The sequence below is a fragment of the Colobus angolensis genome, unplaced genomic scaffold (genome assembly GCF_000951035.1).
Source record: "Colobus angolensis palliatus isolate OR3802 unplaced genomic scaffold, Cang.pa_1.0 Scaffold168, whole genome shotgun sequence".
Taxonomy (NCBI): domain Eukaryota; kingdom Metazoa; phylum Chordata; class Mammalia; order Primates; family Cercopithecidae; genus Colobus; species Colobus angolensis.
In genome coordinates this window covers 6,844,795-6,870,575 of record NW_012114799.1, presented here as the reverse complement: position 1 = coordinate 6,870,575, position 25,781 = coordinate 6,844,795, and the positions used below count along the sequence as shown (strand labels likewise).

At 39.1% G+C, this 25,781-nt stretch overlaps 1 protein-coding gene across 1 annotated transcript in view; it reads right to left on the bottom strand.

Annotated features, from left to right (window-relative positions):
• Positions 1-25,781, bottom strand: part of THSD7B (thrombospondin, type I, domain containing 7B) — a 234,635-nt gene that overhangs the window by 79,351 nt on the left and 129,503 nt on the right. The window lies entirely within an intron of this gene.

Genomic DNA, 25,781 nt, shown 5'->3' with positions numbered 1-25,781 from the left:
ACTTGGAGCAGAGAGGAGTCACACCACTTATAACCATCTTAGATTAGTCAGCTGCTAGAAGACTCTCTAACTGACTGGCGATGCCAGAGCAAGTTCGGCCTAGATCAGCTAGGTCTAGCCAGTATCAGCAGAACCACTGGCTGGCATGTAGACACACACACAATAATATTTTACCGTTTTAGGCCACTGAGTTTTAGAGTACTTGTTATCAAGTAATAACTAACTGATGTAATTTAATTTCAGCAAATATTAGCTGTTCCACATAACAATGAACTTGAATCACTGGAAAAATTAAATTCTGCCCAGTATCCTATGTTTAATAAGGCAGATAAACATAAAGATGTTTTAGAGATATTTCCATCTGAAGTGGCCATTAAAAATACATAAAAAAAAATCTGAAAACCTTGAAAAGTCCAGTTATCCAGTATGGTTCATTCCCAAGGATGGCACATAATCTTAATTTTACTAGACATGAAAATCAGAATTCTAACAATGATAAATTAAAGGATACTAGACATATTACATGATACTTTGATGCACTGTAAATAATCTATTAAATGACTCCAATACACATTTAAACTATAATCTGCTTTCCAAAATCTACCTTCCAAGGAATTTTTCAGAAATATCAGTTATGTGATAGAAGAGCACCTCAGGTTCATCATTATCAGGATTTGAAGCCAACTAGGGCCTGCCTACAAGAACTTTTGTACTAAATTGTGTGAAAAAGTCAAGTTTACTAAGTGTCCTAACACATTCTAAGGCAGTCAAGAGGCTGTTGTAAGAGAGAGGAGGGGAGAGAATAAGCTATCCCTGGTTTGTTGGTGAACATCTGCTGGAGATGCCTGTTCCTTTCTTGGGAAGACCTGGGATAGACCCAAACTGTTATGGGTTAAGTCACCAGATGTGAACCAGTTATGTGTCTGCTACAGTATTGGTTGCAAGTATATACAGAGATAACTAAGACAGGGTAGGGCCCCTGTTTTTTAGGAGATGCCATTTAAGTAGGGAGACAGGCAAGTTGAAGTGAAGCATCTATGTGCCAGACAAAAGACCTTAGGTCAAATATCAACACTAAATGGCACATTTTTTTTTTAACTTCATGTCCCAACTTCACTCTTGGAGTGCTGTGTTGAGACCTCAGATTCTATCCCAGTTCACTGAAAAGCATGCCATGGGTTGGGTGTGGTGGCTCACACCTGTAATCTCAGCATTTTGGGAGGCTGGATCTCTTGAGCCTAGGAGTTTGAGACCAGTCTGGGTAACATGGCAAAATCTCATCTCCACAAAAAAATACAAAAATTAGCTGGGCGTGTTGGAGCATGCCTGTGGTCCCAGCTAGTCGAAGTTGAGGTAAGAGGATTGCTTAAACCCAGGAGGTTGAGGCTGTAGTGAGCAGTGAGCATGTGACTGCATGCCAGGCTGAGTGACAGAGCAAAACCTTATCCCCTAAACCCAGCTAAAAAAAAAAAGAAAGAAAGAAAAGGAAAGAAAAGCATGTCATGCTTGGCCAATGATTTAAGACATGGGTAAGGGAATGTGATGAGGCAACATGGATAATTTAAAAGCAAATATATTTAACAAATAAATACATTTTGTTATGCTTTTTTTTGAATATATTAAATGAACTCCTATTATGAGCTAGGTACTGTGCTGGTCCCTAGATATGTACCAATGAACAAAACTTTCATATGCTTGTCCACATGGAGATTACAGTGGTTCCATGCCTGTCACACTGTCTCTGAGGCAAAGCGTGACAAAATCCACTGGCTCTAGCAAAAAATGAGAGACTACTCTCAGAAGACAATATGTCTATATTTTCTGCTACTTTATTTATTTAGAGACAGAGTCTCACTCTGTTGCCCAGGCTAGAGTGCAGTGGCATAATCTCAGCTTATTGCAATGCCCACCTCCCAGGTTCAGTGATTCTCCTGCCTCAGCCTCCTAAGTAGCTGGGATTACAGGCACCCGCCACCATGCCCAGCTAATTTTTGTATTTTTAGTAGAGACGGGGTTTCACCATGTTGGCCAGGCTGATCTCAAGCTCCTGATCTCAAGTGATCCTCCCACCTCGGCCTCCCAAAGTTCTGGGATTATAGGCATGAGCCACCGTGCCTAGCCTCTGCTAATTGCACTGTAGTTTTTCACGTTATGAAGGTGGTGGGTGAATAAATATAATTAATACAATAACAATGGTGACAAAAACTACAACCTAGTGGTTTTAAAAATTTACTTATTTATTTTGAATTATTTTATTTCAATAGCTTTAGGGATACAAGTAATTTTTGATTACATGGATAACTGTATAGTGGTGAAGTCTAGGATTTAACTACACCCATCACCCAAATAGTGTACACTGTACCCAAATAAGTAGTTTTTCATCCCTCATCCCCTTCTATCCTCCCCATTTCTGAGTCTCCAATGTCCATTACACCACTCTGTATACCTTTGAGTACCCATAGTGTAGCTCCCACTTCCAAGTGAGAACATGCAGCTCTCACTTGGTTTTTGATTCTTGAATAACTTTGGAGTAATGGCCTCCAGTTCCATCCAAGTTGCTATAAGAGACCATTTTGTAAGAACTACAGCCTAGTTTTTATTGAGTATTGGTGCTTAAAATACATTATCACTAAATCCTCCCAACATACTGACCCTCTCCTTGTGGGCAGCTGGTACTAGCAACGTTAAAGTGTCTGTTCAAGATCTCACAGCTTCCGAAATTCAGAGCTCAGATTCACACTCAAAACTTTCTGACGCACAGCCTAAACTCTTGCCTACTGGGCCACACTCTTCTTACTTCTTACTAATATGTCTGACTATATTCTGGATAAACTTAATCTCATACTCCATATCCTTAAAAATGAAAAGCATCAAAGAAACCATCTTTAAATCTATGTGTATATTAAAATGTGTTTTCCTAAGCCTTTCAGTGAGCTGTGAGATTTCCTTTCTCTAAGCATCATGCACTTCACCTTCCTGGAGTATCTCTTGTTGTCTGTATACAATGTAAACCATGTTTGTATTTGTGTTTATACTACCCAACCTTCTCTACATACACTCATGCATGCATCCATACATGCAAAACCCACACATACATTATCTTGATATATTTGATGCACTAGAAAATCCTTGTGGGCAGGAGCTGCTTCTCATATAACAGCATGTGCCCCATGGAGTGTAGCAAGTCTTATACAGACCACAAATATATGACCAATATAAGTTGAATGAAGACATACCTCTTCCCTATTAGCTCCTATAATCATTCAACAGGCAGCCAGCTCCTCAAAGTTATAATAAATTAATTATTTCCAAGGCTATGCTCCGTGGAACACTAGTGCTATCAGATGCACTATAAAAACAGGGTACCATTATCAACTAACTTAGGAAATCATGGCAAATGATATACCTCCTCTCTTGTAGATAAACAATGCACCCTAATGCACTGGCAGCTCTGAGAAATCCCACAATGAACTATGTCAATACTGACCGGCAACTTGAAGGACTCCTTGGATCTAGAGAGGTAATACATATTGGGATATTCTACTTCTGCAGTTATAGTGGGAAAAGAGAATTAATTCTTCCTTAATTTTATTTTTCAAGTTATCCTCCAGAGATGCAGACTTTGCTATATTATGACAAGTATGTTTGCATATCTTTGAATGTTTTAAGATAGAATATTAATTCCCACTGATTTTTAAAATGTGAAAAAATGGAAATAATCTAAATATAAAACAATAGGGTAAAGGTGGGATCTATGTTTAAAATGGGATATTTTTTACTCATTAGAACAATGCTTACAGGCTGGGCACGGTGCCTGTAATCTCAGCACTTTGGGAGACTCAGGTGGCCAAATCATTTGAGGTCAGCAGTTCAAGACCAGCCTGGCCAACATGCTAAAACCCGGTCTCTACTAAAAATACAAAAATTAGCCTGGCATGGTGGCAGGTGCCTGTAGTTCCAGCTACTCGGGAGGCTGAGGCAAGAGAACTGCTTGAACCCAGGAGGCAGAGGTTGCAGTGAGCCGAGATTATGCCACTGAACTCTAGCCTGGGCAACAGAGTAAGACTCTTTCTCAAAAAAAAAAAAAAAAAATGCTTACAAAGACATCAGAAAATGCTTGTAACATCTAAGTAACAAAATAGGTGAATATTGTATACGCATATTTTATATATTTTAATTATATAACATTTACAGAGATCAAATAAACTAGAATATTAACAGGGGTTTTCTTTGCTTGGAGGGATATGAAACATTTATAGGCACATTTACATATTTTTCCATATCTTCTAACATAACTGAATACAAAACAAACAAAATATCAATTCTAAGTCATCAGAAAGAATCAAAGCATCATTTACCTGGCTAGTTCCTACCTATTTTTTAGGTTGAGCTTAGAAACGATTGCCTCTGGGAAACCTCCAAGCATCCCATCACTATGGTAGATTGCCCATCTTGAGCATCCACAGCATGCTGGGTTCTTTCTTACGATGGACTTATTTCCTGGCATTGCATTGCCTCATTTACTTGCTTGTATACCTCCTAGACTATTACCTATCTCTGTCCAGTTTATCCCTGTAATCCCAGTGCCTCGCACAGTAACTGGAACATGGTTGGTATTAAATGAACATTTACTAAATAACTGAAAGTTTGGATGTTTTCTCATTTCCTAAATGTGTTGTGCATAGTATGGCAAAGATAATGTAATATCTATATTCTGGAGCAACAGTGAGATCTCTCTTTAAGTGACATATTTTATTAAGACAGTTGATATTGTTGGTAAGCCTGTCAATAATTTATATTTCCTACAAAATTTTATCTACAAGCAATTTTCTTCACACCCAGTTTTAACAGTAACAGGGATTCCTGCCATTTGCTATATAATTTTATCAGCATGACTGTCTAACCAATGCAGTGTATAAAGTTCCATATGCTCATACTTGAGTCTTTCTGTTTGCTTCAGGTTGGAAGATAATTCTCTAAGCTTATGAATCCAGACCACAGCATTGCTTTGACACCAAACTCCTAACTAGGTCTGAAAACAACCATTTTAATAATGAAATCTATTTGGATTCTAGAGATGAAGCTCTATTTAATTACCCTAAAAATTCATGATATGAAGCATATGTGCAGATATATACATATAGGAATAATAATAACAAGATTAACTAACATTTATTGAATGCTTATGTGCAGGGAACTATGATACGCAATATATGTACATTAACTAATTTAGTCCTTACTTCATGAGGTGGATAATATGACTTTCCTCTCTGATGATGAGGAAATTGAAGCAAGTATCTTGAGTTTACAAGATCAATGAGTGCCAGAGACAGGGCTATAAACCCCAGCGTCTCCCTTATTAATCTTATCATCATTCATTCTACAAATATGTATTAAGTGCCTACCCTCAGCAACACACTGTTCTGTGCCCTGAGAATACACCAGTGAACAATCACTGATATAAAAGTCCCTCCTAGAGCATACATTTTAATCAGAATAGACAGAAACTGCAGCACATGCATGCACACATACTGCGGCAAAGGTGGCTGAACGTCCACCAAAACCTGTATTTCCTCTTTCATAGCACATGTTAGTTACTGGGAAGTAGTTCTTCAGTGAGGATTACATTTCTTTTCAACTCCTCATGCATATAGATATGACTATGTGGCAACTTTTTGCCAACAGAATGTGAGTAAAAAAATGTGCATTCCTGTTGGGCAAAGGCTTCAAGAGGTCAGGTGTGGGGTGTAATTCGCTCTTCTTTTTCTCCTTCTTTGAGCTAGATGCAGACAATGATAAAGTCCTAAGGAATAGAGGAGCTGCCACATGGAAGATTATTGAGTCTCAAAATCACTACTTGGAGGAAAGACACATGCCAACCAGAAAGACCTTCCCTGTACTGCTCTCTAAGTGAGAAAGAGCCATCTGTGGGCTAAGCCATTATATTATGAGGTCTGTTTGTTACAGCAGCTAGCACTATACTTACAAATACAGAAATGAGTGCTTGATTTTGGTTCTACCATTAATGTAACCAAAATATGTGGAATTAATCTAATAACCATGCAGTGAATGGCATGGAACAGATATCACAGGCTACAAATATAAAAACCCACATTATACAGTTACGAAATAGCTGTGAACACTGCTGGCCTGCAATAATGGGAAAGGCTGACAAAACACCAAACTGAATCCATAGCTCAAGAAGCTTGACTTTTGCAGATTGGAATATGTTGGATTATGGTTGCTGCCTTTTCCAATGCATTATGAAAAACCGGAAACCTCAGGGGAAAATTGACAAACACTAAGTAAATTGCTGAGAGGAAAAGGACAAATGATCAATGAACCAAAATATCAAGAGACGAGAGTGAAAAAGGAGGACAAATCCTTATCAGAAAATTATAATTTAAACAAGTAGACTTGGCTGAAACAAAAATAAGAGTATGAGTGTTGCTTATCAATGCAAATATATTGTTTCAGATGGCCACGAGGTGGCCTTAATAAGGCTAAGGGTGAGAAAAGTGGGTTTGAGGAAGCAAAGAAGCAAAGCAGACTCAAGAAAAGTACATAAGAAATACTTGGGGTTGGGGGGATACACACACAACAACACTGAATGGAAGCAAACAGATCAAAAGGCTAGTACATTTTGAGAGAAATTTATTGCCAAAGAATCCATGAGCCTAGTACTATTAAAAAAAAAAAAAAAAGGGCTCTCAAATTTTTTAAGGTAATCCTTTTCCCAAAGTTTTATGAGCAAGAAGCCATGCGCAGAAACTGCACAGCTAAAGCAGAGATCCTTCCCAAACTCACTTCAGATGTGGCTATGGAAGAAAGTGGACAAGACAGAGCTTCTTAGAGGGCAAAGCAAGGAACTATAGGGAACAATGTAGAAGAGGACTCCTCCAAAATGGGATCTAGGTTCTAAATAAGAACTTCTTCCACCGGAAAAGCAGAGAATCTTCATATTCCCTGTCCCAAAGTCTCCACCACTGCCCTGGACTGCTGAGTGTGTGTTTCTCAGTCTTCCCTTCTCTGAATAGGAATTGTCGTGTCCATCTGCCATCCCTGTTCTATCATTTTATATTAGTGTTAGAAGAAGGATAGTTCATCTTTTAACCGAATGAACAGAACACAAGAACAAACATGTGGACCTGATGCAAAGAACTGAGCATTGCTCAGAGATTCTAGACTTTGAGATGGAAGCCGTATCTGTCTCACCTGGGGAGAGGTTGAGTGTATTCTTTATGTGGCAAAAAGGTTATGCACAGAAATTTGTGTCCAGAGGAGTAGATGTGGCAGAGATGGCTGATACCTAACTACATCTATTTTTCTCCTTTAATAATATATTATAATTGGTAGTGTGCAACCTGACAGTCAGGAACTCTATTTCCTATTACCCCCAACCTCTTTGCAAGTAGATGAAGCCATGTGATGAGTTATCACCAAAAGAATCTGAACAGAAGTGATATGAATCAGTTCTGGGCTAAATATTTTAAGAAGTGAGAATGCTTCCCACACGCTCATTTTCTCCTTCTGTTGACTTCAGACTCTAGGGAATAGCAGAGCCACAAGATGAACAGCATCTGGGAGCCTGAATCCTCACACAGAATAGAGCTGTCTGCCAACCAACTTTGAGTGTGTGCAAATAAAGAAACCCCACAGAAGTACTATTAGTATACTATTTGGGGATCTATTTCTTACTAAGACTCAGCCTACCTGAAACAATTCACATCCACACATAAGATTCCAAACAGTGAATAGGAAGAAAATAAAACAGAGTGATGGACAGAGCCATGTCCCATGAGCTGGGACAATGCACTGAAACAGGAAGATGAGAGAAGACTTCTCTGAAGAGGTTGTTTCAGTTGAGAAAAACATCTGGCAAAATCCGTGGAACAAGCATTTGGGGCAAAAATCATGGCACACACAAAATTCTTTAGATATAGACCAATTTTATGCTTTTAAGGAAAAGCAAAAAGGCCAGTGTGAAGGGAGACATATTGAGAAAAAAGAGACAGGCAGGGCCATCTGGTATTTGGATCTTCCCAGCTTCATGAAAAGACTGGGTAGACTTTAACAGGGAACTCTCAGAAGAAGAGTTTCTGAGCAGAAGACTGGCACGGATGGGCTACTTCATCCTTGTGGCTGCCACACGGACAATGACTTAGGATAAGTAAAATGGAAGAATGAGTTCAGACAGGAGGCCACTGCAGGACTCCAGGAATGAGATAGTGGTGGGCCCCTCTGGCCTAGAAGGATAGTGGTGCTGATGTTGATATGTGGATAGACGGAATATATCTTGGAGTTAGAGTTGAAAGGGTTTGCATATGGATAAGATATTATCAGCAAGGCAAAAATGAGAAGCCAATGATAATTATATATTTGGCCTGAAAGCATTTCAGTAGAGAGTAGAGAGAGGTATTATTTGATGAGATGAAGAAAACTGTGAGAATATTAAGTTGACTATGTGTGGGAAGAACAGGAAGTGTGTGTGTGTGTGTGTGTGCGCGCGCGCACACGCACGCACACACTTTTATCAGGGTACCTGGCATGGACTATGTATTAAATATCAATTTTTAATACAGGTGTGCTAATATATGTGGCTAGGCCTTATTATAATGAAATAAGGTGCTAATTTTGAAGATTTTTGAGGAACCTAAGAAATATATCACACTCTGCTTCTCCTCTTCAATTTGAAATCAACAGAAAAAAATCCAGAAATCAGTTGCAGAGAGATTTAAATATGACTTATCATTGGTAATGCTGATTATGATAGAAACGTACTATCCTCAGCGAAGCAACCTTGCTAATGATACTAAACCCCACCTCCCACCCAGCCTCAGGGTGAACAAAAGCATGGCTACATTACAGTGAGGTCTCTAACCCACAAAGGAGAGCAAATTCCAGTGCATACTTTCTGAGAAAGAGCCCAGAAAGCCACATATGCAAAGATTCTTCTCCCAAATCCACCACCAATCAGTTTGGTCTCCCTCATTCTCCTGAGGAGAGAGTGAGGTGACAGATCATGTCCAGAGAAATAGAAAAGGCAAAATAGTTTCTCCCATAAAACAAATGCAAATAAGTGAGTGTTAAGGACTTCTGTAAAAGTGAGGACCTAAGGAGGGACTTCTCAACAAATGGATGTCATTTCAAAGACAAGAATGTGTAATCAATGGCCTTTTCCGTAACATCTTCCAACCCAGCTTTTGGAACTCAGGAATGGATGGAAGAAAAATTGAAATTTTACCTTATTTCAGATAGTAAAAGAAAAAGGAAAAAAAAAACTAGAAGGAAGAAAAGAAATGTCTTGTTTGTTTGTTGGATTTGAAGTGAAATCCTGTTTTCCTGTTTCCAATCTCTTATGATGTAGGTGGCTCATACCCAGAGGGAAAAAATGTCACAGTTCCTCCAGCTACAAACTGCCAGCTAGCATTCCATCACTGCCATCACACCTCCCATGCTCCTGAGGATTTACTGACAGGACTGATAACTCTATCTGAGGACTCTTGTCCTCAGGCCTTTTATCTTATTCTTTCTTAACTAACCATTTTCCCTGAGGGATTTAATAGTAAAACTACTGAAAAAGAGTCCACACAAAGGAAAGAGATACCTGCAAAAAATGCTTCTGTTCTTGGCCACCAGGCTAGTTCAAAGCTCCTTACTTACCTTTAATTTTAGCTTTAATCTGTTGACCAAAATGGCATCGCTCTCAGATCCTTTCCCCATGCTTCCCAGGCTCTGCTTTGAATTGCAGGGAACTACATTTCCCAGAGTCCCTTCCTAATACAGGTTATCTGTTACAGGGCACTGACAGAAGACTGAGTGGTGGAAGCAAAGAGAAACCCTGGAAGCTACTAGACCTCCCCCGGTGTCTGGTGCCACTGGACAGCCATTCATTCTGCAGTCCTAGACCCTGACTGACAGTCTCCAACATGGCTCTCCAGATGAACTCGGAAAACACCTCTGCTCCTTCTCATTGTCCCTCCAAGTCTAGGAATGGTAGCAGCTTCCAGTGGTTGCTAACTTGAGAGATGGTTTACTACCCTCTGCCCAGCTTCTCAGCTTTTCCATCTTCTGTATAAACAATTTCCTATTAAATTTCTTTTGTTAAAGTACCTGTGCTGTTTTCTTGTTTATTGACTGGAGCATATTTGATAGAGCCATTCTTATAAAGCTAATTGTCTTCTCGTGTGTTTGTTTGTATTCATTATCAGGGATTGGCAAACTATGAACCTTGGGCCCACTGTCTATTTTTGTAAATACTTTTCTTGGAACACAGCCATGCTTATTCATTTAAATATTGTATTATCTATAGTTGGTTTGGTGCTACAACAGCAGAATTAAGGAGTTGCAACAGAAACTTTATGGCCCCCAAATCTAAAATATTTACTAGGTGCTGGCCTTCCACAGAATATGTTTGCTGACCCATGCACTAAATAAAACAAGGCCCTCCATCCTGAGCCCTGCTGATCTCTGTGATAATTACAACCTAGACCAGTACTGTCTGACAGAAATAGTGTGATCTACCAGGCAATCTTACATTTTCTAGTAGTCATATCAAAAAAAGTTAAAAGGAACAGGTAAAATTAATTGCTATGATATATTTTATTTAAGTGTATCTTATAATCCTTCCAATGCATTATTCATATAAAAAAAAAAACTAAGATTTTTTGTGGTACGTCTTCAAAACCCAGTGTATATTTCCACTTATGATATATCTCATTTTGGATGCTAAACTTTCATTACAAATACTTGACTTCTGTGTGGCTTTCATAAAATCATAAAATTCACATTTGAAAAAGGAGATGCACATTATTCGTCTATCTGAATGATGAAACAAAAAAGTAATGACAATACTAAATGTTTGCAAAGATGCAGAGAAACTGACTCATTCGTACATTACTAGTGGGAATGCAAAATGGTACAACCAGTTTAAAAACAGGTAGTTTCTTACAAAACTAAACATGCAGCTATCATATGATGCACTAATTGCACCCTTGGGCATTTATCCCGGTTAAATACTTATTTCATGCAAAAACGTGTACACATGTTCGCTATAGTTTTATTCATCATAGCCCCAAACTGGAAAAAAACACAGATGTCTTTCAACAGGTAAACGGTTAAACAATGGTGCAGCTCTACCATGGCTAATTGCTCAGCAATAAAAAAGGACAAACTATTGATACATGTAACAGCATGGAGAAATCTCAACAATTTTAAAGCAATTCAAATGACTCATGCACTAAATAAAACAAGGCCCTCCATCCTGAGCCCTGCTGATCTCTGATAATTACAATCAAGACCAGTACTGTCCAAGAAAGTGTCCATTCAGTGAAACACACTAGACTCAGAATGATGCTCACTGAATGATTCCACTTACACAGCATTCTTGAAATGAAAAAATTACAGAAATAGAGAACAGATTAGTGGTTGCCAGGAGTCAGGGATGGTCAGTATGGGTGTGACTATAAACGGGCACATGAGGGATCACGTAGTGATGCAAATGCTCTGGATCTGACTACATCAATGTCAATATCATGTTTGTGCAATTGTACTATTGTGTTACAAGATGTAAACACTGGAGAAACTGAGTAAAACACACATGGGAAATCTGTGCCATTTCTTACAAATGTATGTGAACCTATAAAATAAATTGTTTAATTTTTTAAGTAGATTCATATAACCAACTTTCTCCAATAATTGGAAGTTTTTCAGTAACCAAATCAAATATCAGTTTTTAAGTATAAATTAAATAAACATAAATAAAATTAAAAACTCAATGCACACTGTTCGGGTGATGGTTACATGAAAAGCCCAGACATCAACACTACGCAATATATCTGTGTAACAAAACTGCACTTGTATTCCTTACATTTATACGAATAAAAAGATAAAAATAAAGAAACATCCAATCCTTTCTCATATTCGTAACATTTCAAATGCTCAGTAGGCGTATGTAGCTAGTGGCTAAAACAATGGACAGAGTGGGTCCAGACCCTCTTTTGGGACCAGAAGGGCTAAAAATGTAGCCAAATTTGAGCCATTAGAGAGGAAAATTGACACACAAAACTACTCCCAGAAAGCACACTTCCTACAAAGAAATACACATTTCTACTCGAAAAACTCTACAGTTCCGAACGTGGTAATGAACCCTTCATGGTAGTAAGAACTAACCAGTTGTGACAAACTGCTTATAGAGAAGCATTGTTCTCTAGATAGCTCCTCGGCCAATTAACCTGATGCTGTCTCCTGCTAAGACATACATTTCCTCCTTAAACTCCCATCTTTTAAAATAAAATAATAAGTGTGAATTATTTTAGATTGCAGCTTTTCCCTCCAACCTTTATGTCCATGTGAACAATGGAGTTTAGTATGACAATGAGCAGTGGTGGCCCCCATTCACAATACAAAAAGTTGATGCCCTGCTGAAAAGGTCCTTCCCTTTGACAGGTTGACAAATGGAACTGGAAAACAAGCAGACAATCCCAGGGCAAAGCAAAGGATTGCTTGGGGCTTCGCCGCAACCCGGCTGCCTGCCATGCAAAAGGGTCACTGGAGGCTGATGGAGATGCTTTCTGTCAGTGGAGCTCTGGGGAGGGATGCGCAGGGTACAGGGATTTCTTCTCTCTGCCATACCTGCTATGATTAGCTCTTCAATGAAATAACGGGGGGGTCCTGGCACAGAGGAACTTGCTGTAGTATCTACCTGCGTGTTCCCACTGGTGGCGCTCGAGCAAGGGATGCTCCTTTTAAACGAACCGCAATCAGATCAGGTTAGGAGAAAATAAGCACAAACAATTTTCTAAAGTGCCTGCAGGCATTTAGCAGGTCTACAAAGAAGTCAACAGTCTCTCAGTCTAGAATTCAGGGCCCTTGACCATCTGGGCCTTTGTGCCTCCAGGCTTTATGTGCCATCATGCTCCATTCACACAGGCCCACTTGCTTCTCTCAGAACACAGCTTGGATTACCCCCTCTGTTTTTGTTCAAGCTATTCCTGCTGCCTGGAATGACACTTGTTTCATCTACTTTTAGTAGGATCTTGATAGCACTTTAACGTGCAGTTAGAACCACACTGCCTGGAAATCCAACCCAGCTATTAATGACCTTGCCTTCTGCGGGACTTCCATAGCTAGTAATAATAATAACATCTGCAAGTGACTGGGCAAGTGTATGTTTCGAGTAGTGTGCCTGGCATTTTCATGATCCCTAAGTTAATCCTCACAAACCTTGGGTAAGAATTATTATCCCTATTTACAGACAAGTAAACAGAGGATCAGAGCTACTGAGTAGCTAGACTAAAATTACACCACGGGTAACTATCAGAGCAAGCAGTCAAATTAAATATGTATTTCTGTCTCTACAACCTGTGCTTTTATCCCTGCACTACACTATTAACTGAGTGCATGGTCATTTAATCAAATCACATTTATAGAGAATCTAATAGGTGCCAGGCACTGAGCTAGTCTCTAAGGAGACTAAATAATGAATTATAGGTGCTCACAATTATATAAGTGCATTAGGTAAAAATATATACAAATAATCATAAGGTTTCACAAAGATGTTACATTTGCAGTGGGTTTGCAAGATGTTTGAAAGGTATCAGGTGTAAAGAGCCTGGCAAAGGATAGGCTGGCAATATGGAAATGTGAGATGATATATTCTAGACAGAAAAAGGTAAAGAATTATAAAAGTCCACAGAGTGTTCAAAATAGTTCAGCAGCATGCTAGAAACACAGTAAAAGACAGGTTATAAAGGTTTGCTTGGTTACACACAGGAGTTGGAAGTTATTCCATGGTAACTGACAGCCACAAAAGGATTTTTAGGCAGATGATCACTCCATGTGGTCACTTCTTTTATTTATTCACATAAATATTGAGTACCAAGCATTGTGTTGAAACTGAAGACATAAATACAAGTTTTCAGTAGAATGGTAGAGACATTCAAATAAACCAATAATTACCAAAAAATATAGTAACTCCTTAGCAGGGTGTTAAGAAGCAAGAAGGATGAGGCATGGAGTGGAATGGAGGGGATTGGGGTGTCCCTCGCGGAGATGTCACATGGAGGTGCCTGAAGGATGCAGTGGAAGGGGTGAGGACATGGCAACTGCGATGCAAATATATTTGAGAATCATTCCTTAGAAATGATTAAAATATTTAGTGACTTACTGGGATGGGGGCAGGGACAAGAAAGAAATAGAGAGAGGACTTGAGGCTGAGATTAAAATCTTTAGCCAACTAAGTTTATGACAATGCCAAGATATTAGAAAGAGTAAAATCAAACAAACAAAACAGTAAATTTGCAGAGGAAAGAGTCTGTGTAGAGTTTTATAAACAAGAGGAAACTGCCAGTCATTCCCAAACAAAAAGACAATTGAATCAAAAGAAAACTGGAAATGGGATAACATCTGACCGATCACGATAACATCATACTTTTGTTAGTTTTAAAATATTAATGATTAGATTACTTGGCTAATAATGGTCAATACTATGCCATCTCACTTACCAAAATAATACATGTTTGAGCTTACTACAATAATAAATACTATTTTATTTGCTTTTTCTTCCTCAGATGTCTTGTACTGTGCAAACTGAATGCCCTGCAGGTTTATACTCTGTATTTGTAAGTATACAATGGAATTTTCCAGACGCTGTATTTTATTTGTTGACAGCATCACTGTAAGAGTGAATAAAATATGTGCTGGTGAATCCTTGTGTTTTTGCAAAATTTTCCAGTGTTTAGGGTATAGATGTGTACCTTTCCAGAGATTATCTCAGTTTATTCTCAGTACTTCTGTATTCCTACTAGGTTTCTTTGGTTGCACCTGCTAACATCTTTGTTATCTTATTAACAACAAATAAATCATGCTTGTGAAACCTTAAACATGTCCTTATGCCTATGTGAAAACACAATAAGAAGGGCCGGGCGCGGCGGCTCAAGCCTGTAATCCCAGCACTTTGGGAGGCCGAGACGGGCGGATCACGAGGTCAAGAGATCGAGACCATCCTGGCTAACCCGGTGAAACCCCGCCTCTACTAAAAAAATACAAAAAAAATACAAAAAAAACTAGCCGGGGGAGGTGGCCGGCGCCTGTAGTCCCAGCTACTCCAGAGGCTGAGGCAGGAGAATGGCGTTAACCCGGGAGGCGGAGCTTGCAGCGAGCTGAGATTGGCCACTGCACTCCAGCCTGGATGACAGAGCCAGACTCCATCTCAAAAAAAAAAAACAGAAAACACAATAAGAAATAAGTACACTTTTTCTTATGGCCACTGCACTCTAGCCTGGATGACAGAGCAAGACTCCGTCTCAAAAAAAAAAACAGAAAACACAATAAGAAATAAGTACACTTTTTCTTATTTTGCAAATTTTTAAATGAGAACATTTTCTGAAGTTTAAAATTTTATCTTGAAGTCATTTTTGGATTTAATAATATTTTATTCTAAAATAAAATAAAATGCATTTGCATGATATTTTTCTTATATTTAAGGATTGCTGACTTTAAAAAGAGAAAATTGAAGACGTACATTTTCAACACACAGAAATAGCAATATACATCTAAAGATGCTAAAAAAGATCAGAGTTTTTGACTCATAAAAGAGAAGGATCAACTCCAAAGAAGCTTAAAAAAAAAAAAAAGGCAAGACAAAGGTGTCTTTCCCTCGGCCTCACAGATGCTCTTACCACATTTTATATAACAGAACCTTTGGCAATATTACACCAGTGCAAGCTGAAGCACAGCATTAATTTTGAATCCAGTTGCTCAGAATTTAAAGAACAACAGACTGGATATTCTTTTTTTAAGTGATCTTTAAAAGTTAAAAATGGTTTTGTGTAACTCTTTAAATTAGAACTGAAAAAGCCACAAAAGCATCTTACAGAATAAGGCATCACATGGCACCAACGGGAGATTCCTGAGGGACTAATGAAGCCTGTATGAGTGACAGACCATAAGGGATGTCCTGACACTGGAAAGCATGAGTCAGGAATCTGTGCTTCAGTAACATTCTCAGTTTGGCTTGACAGTCAGTGTCTACATCTGTATTTGCTATTTCCAAGCCAAATATCATCCCTGCAACACAGAGCAGATGATATTGGCTTCTATGATACCTTATCAACCAGGTCATCAGACCCAAACTCCCCAGCTCTGCCCTCTTTCAACCTCACTTAAGCCATCTTCTCCTCTGCTTGTCGTGACTAATATTGGCATTCCTTTGTCTCCTATTCTCACAAATGGTACATGTCTCTTTTCCAATGTCTTCCCCAAATTGGTTCCATCCCCTAACCACCAAAATTAACTTTCTCTTATAAAAAAGAGAGAGAGAGAGAAAAAAACATGGAAGCCCCTTCGTTCAACTCCAATTTCACCTCAACTAACTATTCCGTGTTTGTTGTTTCCTTTTTTGTTAAGAATAGCAGATACATACCACAGGTCCACAATCCCCCATCGACAGTGCTAAAGTGCAAGAAGCTCTAAAAATAAAAAAAATAAAAAATAAAATAAAAAAAAAAAAGAAGCTCTAAAAATAAAAACACAAAAAGTTTGCAACTCATTTGAGGGCAAAACCTGATCTGCTCATCTGGTAGCCAAACCTCATGGAAACTCACACTTGGACTGAATATTGTTTATTCTTCAGGGTAATTCCTATTTACAACATAATGGGGATGCTATGTAACATAAAGTATATATGTACTGTATTATATTTGGAAAACTGTAAAGTATCTGTATTTTGAAAAGCATCTGGCCCCAAGGATCTGGGGTAAGGAACTGTAAACTTGCACTATCTTTCACATCAATCTTGATAGGAACACTTGCAAAAGGATTTACGTTAAATGTTTGATTAATACAGAGGTTGATATGAAATACCAGTGGTTTCCTACTTAAGTTCATCTAAAGAACTGTGGTCTAATTCATGCTACAGTACAACATTAAGGTGCATTAACATGTCTAGACACTCTTCACATACTATTTAATATTCTCTGAGAATATATCCTGGCCCAAGTGTGGAAAGTAGTGTTAAGGAAATAAACCATGGTAATACCCATGAGAATTAAATAACACATATAATGAGAAAATAACTACAATGTGCTTCTTTCCCTGCTAGGGGCTCTGCAGAGCAGTTTTCCCAGAAAGATGCGTGCGGCGGCAAGTAGGTTTCACAGTAAGATGGCGGCGTTTGTCCAACTTACTAAGGAAGTAAGAATATATACACCACCAATCAAAATTACAGTCCTCTAAAACATGGAGCTTGAGAGAAATGGTGACAGATGACTTTGTCAAAAATATCTCCCCAAATTAACACTTATTATTCATCAGGTTAGGAAAGCTCTCAAGAGTCTCTTTTATGTAATTATTCATCCAAAAACCTCCATCAGTTTTTGGGAGATGAGCAAAGGAGGTGAGATTGCAGACTCTGACATCAGGCTGGCCAGGCTAGAATCCTCATATGTCACTTTACAATGCCACTTCATCCCCTGAGCCTCAATTTCCTCATAGACGAGGAACACTTTACCTACCTTACAAGGTTCTTGTGAGGATGAAATGCAATTTCCCCCTGTAAAGCATTTAGCACAGTGGCTAACATACAGTAAGCACCGAACAAATGTTAGTGTAGCAAAAGATGAACATGCAGACTCTTTTATTATGCAAATTGAATTATTCTGTTTCGCCATTCACTGCTGTCCTAGAAGAGCACAAGTATTTCCATTTCTCTTCATCTCCTAGAAGGTTTTGCTCATTAAGCCCTCCATCCTCTCGAGGAAAGGGGAACTGAGCTCTGTGTGCCACCAGTTCAGGTTCTGAAATTTATAAGACATCAAAGTCCACTTCTGAGAGAGAAATAGAGTGGTTGATGTTTACAAAACAGGTAAGTAGCTAGAAAAGCAGGCAGTAAAGAGGGGTTTCCCAAGATTAGAAAGAGACTCTTTAAAGTAGAGGGTAATGGTGCAGGAGAGGGTTTTGGTTCCGAAATAGTGAAGACTCTGCTCTTTTAACACCAGTTGCACCAGGGAGGCAGAAATTACCTTCAAGGAATGCAATATGTATGTCGAGGGAGAATGAAATTCAAATGGAATTTCATATGAAATGCGATGTGTCCAGGGAAATCAGCCCAGAAGCCTGGAGGTACCTAGCCATACCGACGATGCTCAATTCCATGCGTGGCTCTGGAGCAGCAGAAAGCTGCTGGGACAACGGAGGTACTAGTGCAATATGCCCCCTCAGCAATAACTCCTGAGGACATGTAAGAGATTACTAAAAAGGCCCCAGTATTGTGGCATGATTGCAGTGAGAGGGGAGCCCTCAAGGCTAAGAATACTGAATTTCCCAGCAGTCCATCAGAGTAATTCAGAGTCAAAAATAATGTTGACACACAGAAATAAATAAAGGCCATATTTCTTGGATAATTGGCATTTAGAATGAGACACGTGTCCTCTAGTTATCATTATTACTATTTGTACTAGCATTTGTGCTAGACTCTGAATATAAAACAGTGGTCAAGAGATATGGCCATTGCCCCTGGGAGTCTATAGTTTAATAAAGAAAACAGACACTTGAAAAGCCATATGAGTAAGTGGTGATAAGTATTATGATGCAGGGGATATGAGACAAAAATGAATTTAAAGAAGCAGAACCAAGCCAAGGGGCCAGAGAAGACCTCTCAGAGGGAGTGAGGAGAAAGCTGAGACCAGAGGTATGAGACGGAGACAGAGACAGAGGCCGGCAGGGAAGGACACAGGGGCGGGGTTCCAGGCTGGGTGAGCAGTGTGCTCAGAGCTCCGGAGACCAGAAGAGACAGCTGGCTGATGCAGTGAAGGAAACTGAAGATGTCTAGTTGGATGAGAGCACAGAAAGCAAGAGCGGAAATGACTGAGATGAGGTGTGAGGAAAGCGGAAGTCTGATTGTGGAGGGAAAATCTGAATGATCCAGGAAAACTGAGAGAGCAGCTCATGTTTGAGTCAGGGAAGCTGGTTGCCATGGCCATAAAGAACAGACCAACCCCAACAGGCCAACACTGGGCAGCCTGAGTTGGGGCTCCTGACTAAGACATGTATTTGAACTTTAATAGATCAAATGAAAGAAGTCCCAGGCTGACAATATTGAAAACTCCAAGACACAGGAATGCCTTTAAGAAAACAGACATGGCTCTGAGTTGTTGTGAAAAAGCAGCAAAGGACAGCTGATCTTGGCCTACAGGTGAAAAAAGTGTCTTAAGCGACGAGCCTCACTCTGACCACACTCAGCAGCACCTAGGAAATGGTCACCATCATGCAGGTGCCCGAGCACTAGATCATTCGCAATACCTTTATTCTGCAACTTCTGCACATTATTTTTGGCCCCATTACACTGGGCTGATGAAAACCACAACCATGTGAGTAGTTGCAGAGACATGTGAATGTTGAGCCTGGGGCCTGAAGCCTTCCTCAACCATGTCCTAGCTTCCCCACCCTGAAGGAGTTGCTGGCATCTTTGAACTTCACTTTTCTCACTAGGAAAACAGGAAATCGGTTTGTCAAAGCTGTACTGATGGCAGAAATCCAGTCAACGAGCACAAGCAAAAGAGAATGACATTAAGAATGAGCTATAATGACACACCACCTGATGGCAGGGCGTGCAGTCGGGTCATCAAAGGGAATGGAAGCAGAAACTAGAAAGCTGTGGGAAGCAACTGCTCTCCCACTGGCTGCATCTCTCCACCTGTTTTATATCTGTTTCCACATCCTCTGCTTCCCCAACATGAATGTAATGGACTGCTGTGGCTCCCCTTAAACCCCAGGCTTATATTTCAGCACTTACTCGAAGGGACTGACTCCTTTCTGTAAATCTTAATTTCTGATTCCTAGAAAGTCACCTGGTGGGCCTAGTTCTGCCCCAGAGGAGGCAGGTCACACACATCGGCCTGGCTCTGAAAACCCTCCTTGAGGCAGGGAAGAGTGTAGGGAGTGGAGAATGGGTTTTAAAGAAGGATCAGGCGGTTGGTAGGTAGGCACCCCAAAAGGGAATTCTGTGCAGTGAAATCTCACTAAAGGTGGTGTTCAGGATTCATTTGCTATATGTAGAATAGCTAGTACAGAAAATACTCAATATGTTATAGCCTTTGGACCCTCACAAATAATTTAATAAGTGTTTATTTCACTCAACTGGGAACCCTCTGCCCACCTCTGGAACTTCCTCTCTCTGTGCAGTTCTCTCCTTTCTCGTACCCTATCCTATGAACTCTAGCAACCTTGATCTCCCCAGACTCTCAGCTCTTTATTCTGAACTCGTGAAGTTGGCCTGGGTCTACCTGGGTTCCCCTTTCTTTGTGCTGTGAGTTGGAAACTCTCCAAACTGGGGCAGCTGTAGCACTCACCTCATTACATCTCTCAGGGATCACCATCCTTCTTTGCCTGATATCCAGTGTCTTTCAAACCTATTGTTTCATATATTTTGTCAATTTATTTGATTGTTTTAGCTAAGAGAGTAAGCCAGTTCCTGTTACTCAATCTAGGCCACAAGTGGAAGTCTGCATTTAAACTTTAACGCATATATTTATTCTAAAAGTTATTCATACCTTTTACAGAATTAAAAGTAATTGATTTAAGTATTTTTCAAATGAAACCATAGTTTCGTTAACTGGAAAAAAAATAAACACTCATTTCATTGAGTTATCTTGAGTGGCTAAGATGAATCTATTTCAATAGGTATGGAGCTTGATGTATGAATTTCTCAACATATGGGCATTTCTCAGGTAAGTCTATACCCCAGGTAGTTTCCGTCTAGTTGTCCAGAGACATATTTGGAAAAAATAAAATTAGCTTTACTAATTTAGAAAGTTTATTTTTGACAGAGTATAAGTTCATGTTTCAAAAATTCTTAAGCACTCTGTTAAAAGCACAAATAAAAGTAGAATGACTCTCCATGCGAAGTGGAGTGAACACACTGGAAAACCAAAGCTGCCCACATGTGATGTGAAAGCTGTGATTGTCCTACATTTCTCAAGTGTCATTAAAAGGACCTCAAGTTTGGTTCTCCAACATTCAAAAATTGCCTGAATGTCACAGGAGCACTGAACTTGCTGAACAACTAGATACAATCTGAATAATAAGTTGTATTTGGACAAAAAAAGAATTGAATGTGTACTCTTCTCCATGAAGCTTTTAAACTTCCCTGCAAGAGTTAAACCAAACCATTCACTTCTGGAATGAAACACTTTAGATTTATGTGATTGGATGCATCTTTCCATACATTGTCCTCAAAAGAGCTTGTTACCAAAAAAGATCAAGCTCAGGATTTTAAGTGGTTATGTAACCATCTTTTGCATAAGGAGCTAGCAATTAGGTGGAGTATTGTTGATGAAGTAGAAGACCATATTTTTAAAGTGGTCAGACTCCCCAAACTCTGGATTGCCCTAGATTGAAAATTTCTTTCAGAAAAATTAGTTCTATAAACTCAGTTCCACCAATAATCAGTTCTATCAGTACTGAACCTCTATGGTATTAGTTACAATTCAATTGTAGAAGATGTTTATAAAAATATAATTTTCCAAAATGATTGTTATGACGATTATACTGTTTGTGTTACCACTTCACCTGATTGAGGATTGGGTTGTTGGTGGATTTTTTGTGAATAGGATTGCTGATGCTAAATTCAGCCCATAACTTAATGAGTGTCCTTATTCCAAGAGTGTCCTTATTCCAAGTACTTTTTATGTGGTCTATGAAGATGCAGAGGTGACTAAAGCATGGTTTCTCCTTTCAAAGAATTTATAATCTAGTAGAGATAATAAAATGTAACCATTTTAACAAACAGTGATGGGTTCAGCTAATAGATGAAGATGGTAGTGACCAAACAAAAGAAACACAATAGGAATTCAGAAATAGAAGAGATGGAACAGACTCTAGTGCTTAGAGGAGACTGTATGCAGTAGATGTGGCCCTAGCTGAGTCTTGAAGGATGGATGGGATTCTGATCATTGGACAGGGAAAAGGAGCTTGTGATGCTGCACAAGCAAACACCAGTGAGTCCAGAAGAAGCACCTGCCGGAGACACAGTGCACCAGAGTTGGAAAGATGGAGAAGCTTCCTGTGAGGCAGTGCTTTTCAGGCAGGACCTGTTTTGCCCCCAAGAGACATTTGGCAATGTCGGGGGACACTTTTTATTGTTACAACCGGAACCGAGCATCTAGTGGGTGCAGGTCAGAGATGCCACTAAACATCTTACAATGCACAGAACAGTCCCCAAAACTTAGAATTATCAAGTTCAAAATGTCAAAACAGCTAAGTTTCAGAAACCCTCCTATAAGAAGAGCTTAAAACAGGATTTGAAATAGCTCATTAAATTGGCTTTCTTTATACTACCTGAAAAACATAAAAAGGAAAGAGGGAGCTGTTTAGGAAACAAATGGAATATAAAGTTTCAGGGGTAAAATCTCCTTACAGACGGCCTCAAGTGCAGAATGGCTGGATTAAGCCCACAGGTTTGATCCACTGCATTGTCAAAATCTCTACTACAAAGCAAAATGATCTACCTTCAGCTCTGGAAAGTCATATACTTACTCCTGTTGGTGTGAAGGGGAAGTCGGTCAGAGAATGTAAATAGTTCAGAATCACTATTAGGAAGATAAATCAAATAACAAGTTCTACTAATGAAAGGCTAATAACATCACCTTGATAATGTTAATCATGATATGATAAAAATTATGTTAATTACCTCCTGAGAGGCCTCTCCCTGCCACTCTTCATCACTCTCATCCCACTGTGCTATATATTTTTTCAGAGCACTTAGTCACTTACCACTACCTGAAATTAGATAGTGAGAGAGATTGGTTGATATTTTAATTCTTATTGAAAGCCTGGCCCACCAGAATGCAAGCTCCATGAGGGCAGGAACTTTGTCTTGTCTATTACCCACTGTATTCCTGGGTCTAGAGAGCTCCTCAGCTGGGCTTTGAAAAGTAGGTATTCAGTAATATTTACAGAACAAATAGATGATGATCACATTTGTATAGTGTACACTAGTAGAAAACACTTGCATTTCTCTGAGAAATAACGTGTGCTGCCACTACAGCAGAGACTATGGTAACAGACAATATGAGCCTGCCCCTTACACACCTTACAGGCCAGCCCAAGTGGCAGGCAATGGAAACAATAATTACAACAAAGTGTGATAAGACTTTCAATATAGAAAAGGTGGTAGAACATAGCAAAGACCCATAACAGTGTCAGGGGAGGTAGAAATTACTGTTATTTTATTAGAAAGAAAAGAGCAACTCATGGAACTTAACAGAATTATTCCAAGTCATCTAGTTGAGAGGTAGGGGTGAGATTCTTTTACATTTATACTGACTGCTTAGATATGAAGAATACAGTGCTATTATTTTAGAAATACACACATAACTGAAGTAGCAGCCTTATCTTCACTGTGCCAATATCTAGTTTATTCCACTGTTGATGATTGTGAGGGTTTCTGTGCATGATTCTGTATCTCATCGTAATGGACAACACATGTCCTCAAATCAAAATGAATTGAAGATGTCTACACAGCAAGATGACCTTTTGTCAGTGCTAGGCCAGAACTGCATAGTTACAAGACCTGAAGCTTAGGTCTGGGAAGGATGGGAGGGGGTGAGGGTGGAAGAAGAAGGAAAAATCACCCGAATTTAATTCAGAATTAGGTAAGAACAACCTTCTAGATTATCTGATAAAGGTGTTATTGTTTTATGCTGCAGCAATAGCTGCATGTGTATCTTAAGGAAATGTTTGTGAATTGTCAATTGTGTGGCAGACATAGAGCTCTTCCCTCAGGGAACATTTGGCAATGTCTGGAGACATTTTTGATTGACATGTCATATGGTTTGGCTGTGTCCCCACCCAAATCTCATCTTGAATTGTAGCCCCCCATAATTCCTACATGTTGTGGGAGGGACCCAGTGGAATATAACTGAATTATGGGAGTGGTTTCCCCCATACCATTCTCATGGTAACTCGTAAGTCTCACGAGACCTGATAGTTTTACAAGGGGTTCCCTTTTTGCTTGGTTTTCATTCTCTCTTGTCTGCCACAATGTAAGACGTGCCTTTCCCCTTCCACCGTGATTGTGAGGCCTCCCCAGCCATGTGGAACTGTGAGTCCATTAAACATCTACTTCTTTATAAATGACCCAGTCTTGGGTATGTCTTTATTAGCAGCACGAAAACAGACTAATACGACATGAATGCGGGAGGAGGTTTTTCTGGCTTCTATTGGGTAGAGACCAGATATGCTGTTAAACATACTACAATGCATGAAACAGCTTTCCACCACAAAGAATTATCTGGTTCAAAGAATCAATGACCCCAAGATTGAGAAACACTGTGTAGACCTAAAAACACAAAGAAAGAATTCCTGCCTTCAATGACTCAAGCCTGGCAAATAATGACAATAGTATATGATAAGCCCTATTGTGGACAGTGTCTAAGATGTCTTAGCAACACACGGGAAGCAACTCCTGAAAGAGTCACCAGAGGCAAACTATGCTTTCCCACCCTCACTCTCTGACACTCAATATCAATCTTATGTCAAAATTAATCTATATTTTAAGTGTTGCTGCCAGATATCACAAAGCCTCAAAGAGTTAGTGAATTTACTCCCAGTGATTTTTAATTTATTCTGTTCTTTTCTGTCTGCAGAAGAACAAAAGAGCCCCATGCGGCAGATTAGGTTTAGAGACTGTCAAAGCATCAATATGTCAACCTTTATAGAACCGACCAAGCTGATGTTTCAAATAATAGAAATTACACATAGTTTATATATGTATGTGGGGACTTCATTCAAAAATGAAAAAATAAAAAGAAAACACTTTAAGGTCACTTAATCTCTAGTGGATTACAACAGGCACAATTTATGAACTGGCAGTATCTCCTTCATAAGCAAGTGATTTTTTTTATTATACTCTCCACATTTATGTAAAATAAAAATGTTCCACAAATTGTGATGCCCATGCAAATATAAGGGTATCTATAAGATAAGCTCTTATAGAAAATAGGAGTTTTATGTCTTTACATTGAAACACGCACACACAAATCCCAGAGAAATCAGCCACATAAAACAAAACAGTATAGTCAAAATTAATCTTAAGGTAAGCGAGCTTACTTCTACCTGGTTAACTAAAGTACTATACCAACCACTTCAGGTTGCCCAATAGATCATAAATTCAATTTTCCTAACAGGTAATGAAGACGTTTTCCTGGATGACATCAAAAGACACAATGTACCCTTAGGGTTGAATGACTTGTTTTATAGTTCCCTTTTAGTTAAAAGTGATTTCCTTCTTATTTTTATTCCATTTTTTCAAAAGGGGCTTCTTAAATCAATTTGTTTCCACGTGTTCAACTGACTGTCTGCCAGAGGACATGCTCATTAAGATGCATTTCCACCCACTCCTCTATCATTATACCATTTAACAATGCACTGCCAAGAGTGTAGAATGTAGAAAGGGCTTTTCACTTTCTGTTGCAAATGGAAATTTTGGCCAGAGGGTATTTTTCTGATCCAGTCCAACCTAGGATATAGTCTTTTTTTGATTATACAACACTTTTTCATGCCTTTGCTAGTAGATAATAGATTAGATATGAAACTGTCAAGTCTTAGAGCTTTGACATCATATCAATCCCATTTATCTGGATAGCTGATTCCCTCAACTAACCATTGCTGAAACCAAGCCAACTAGTATCAATCACGTTCATAAAGGTGGTCCACACATTTTTCCATGTTTTATAATGGATATTTGTTTTATAGATATTAAAAGAACTAATGACAGCATCAAT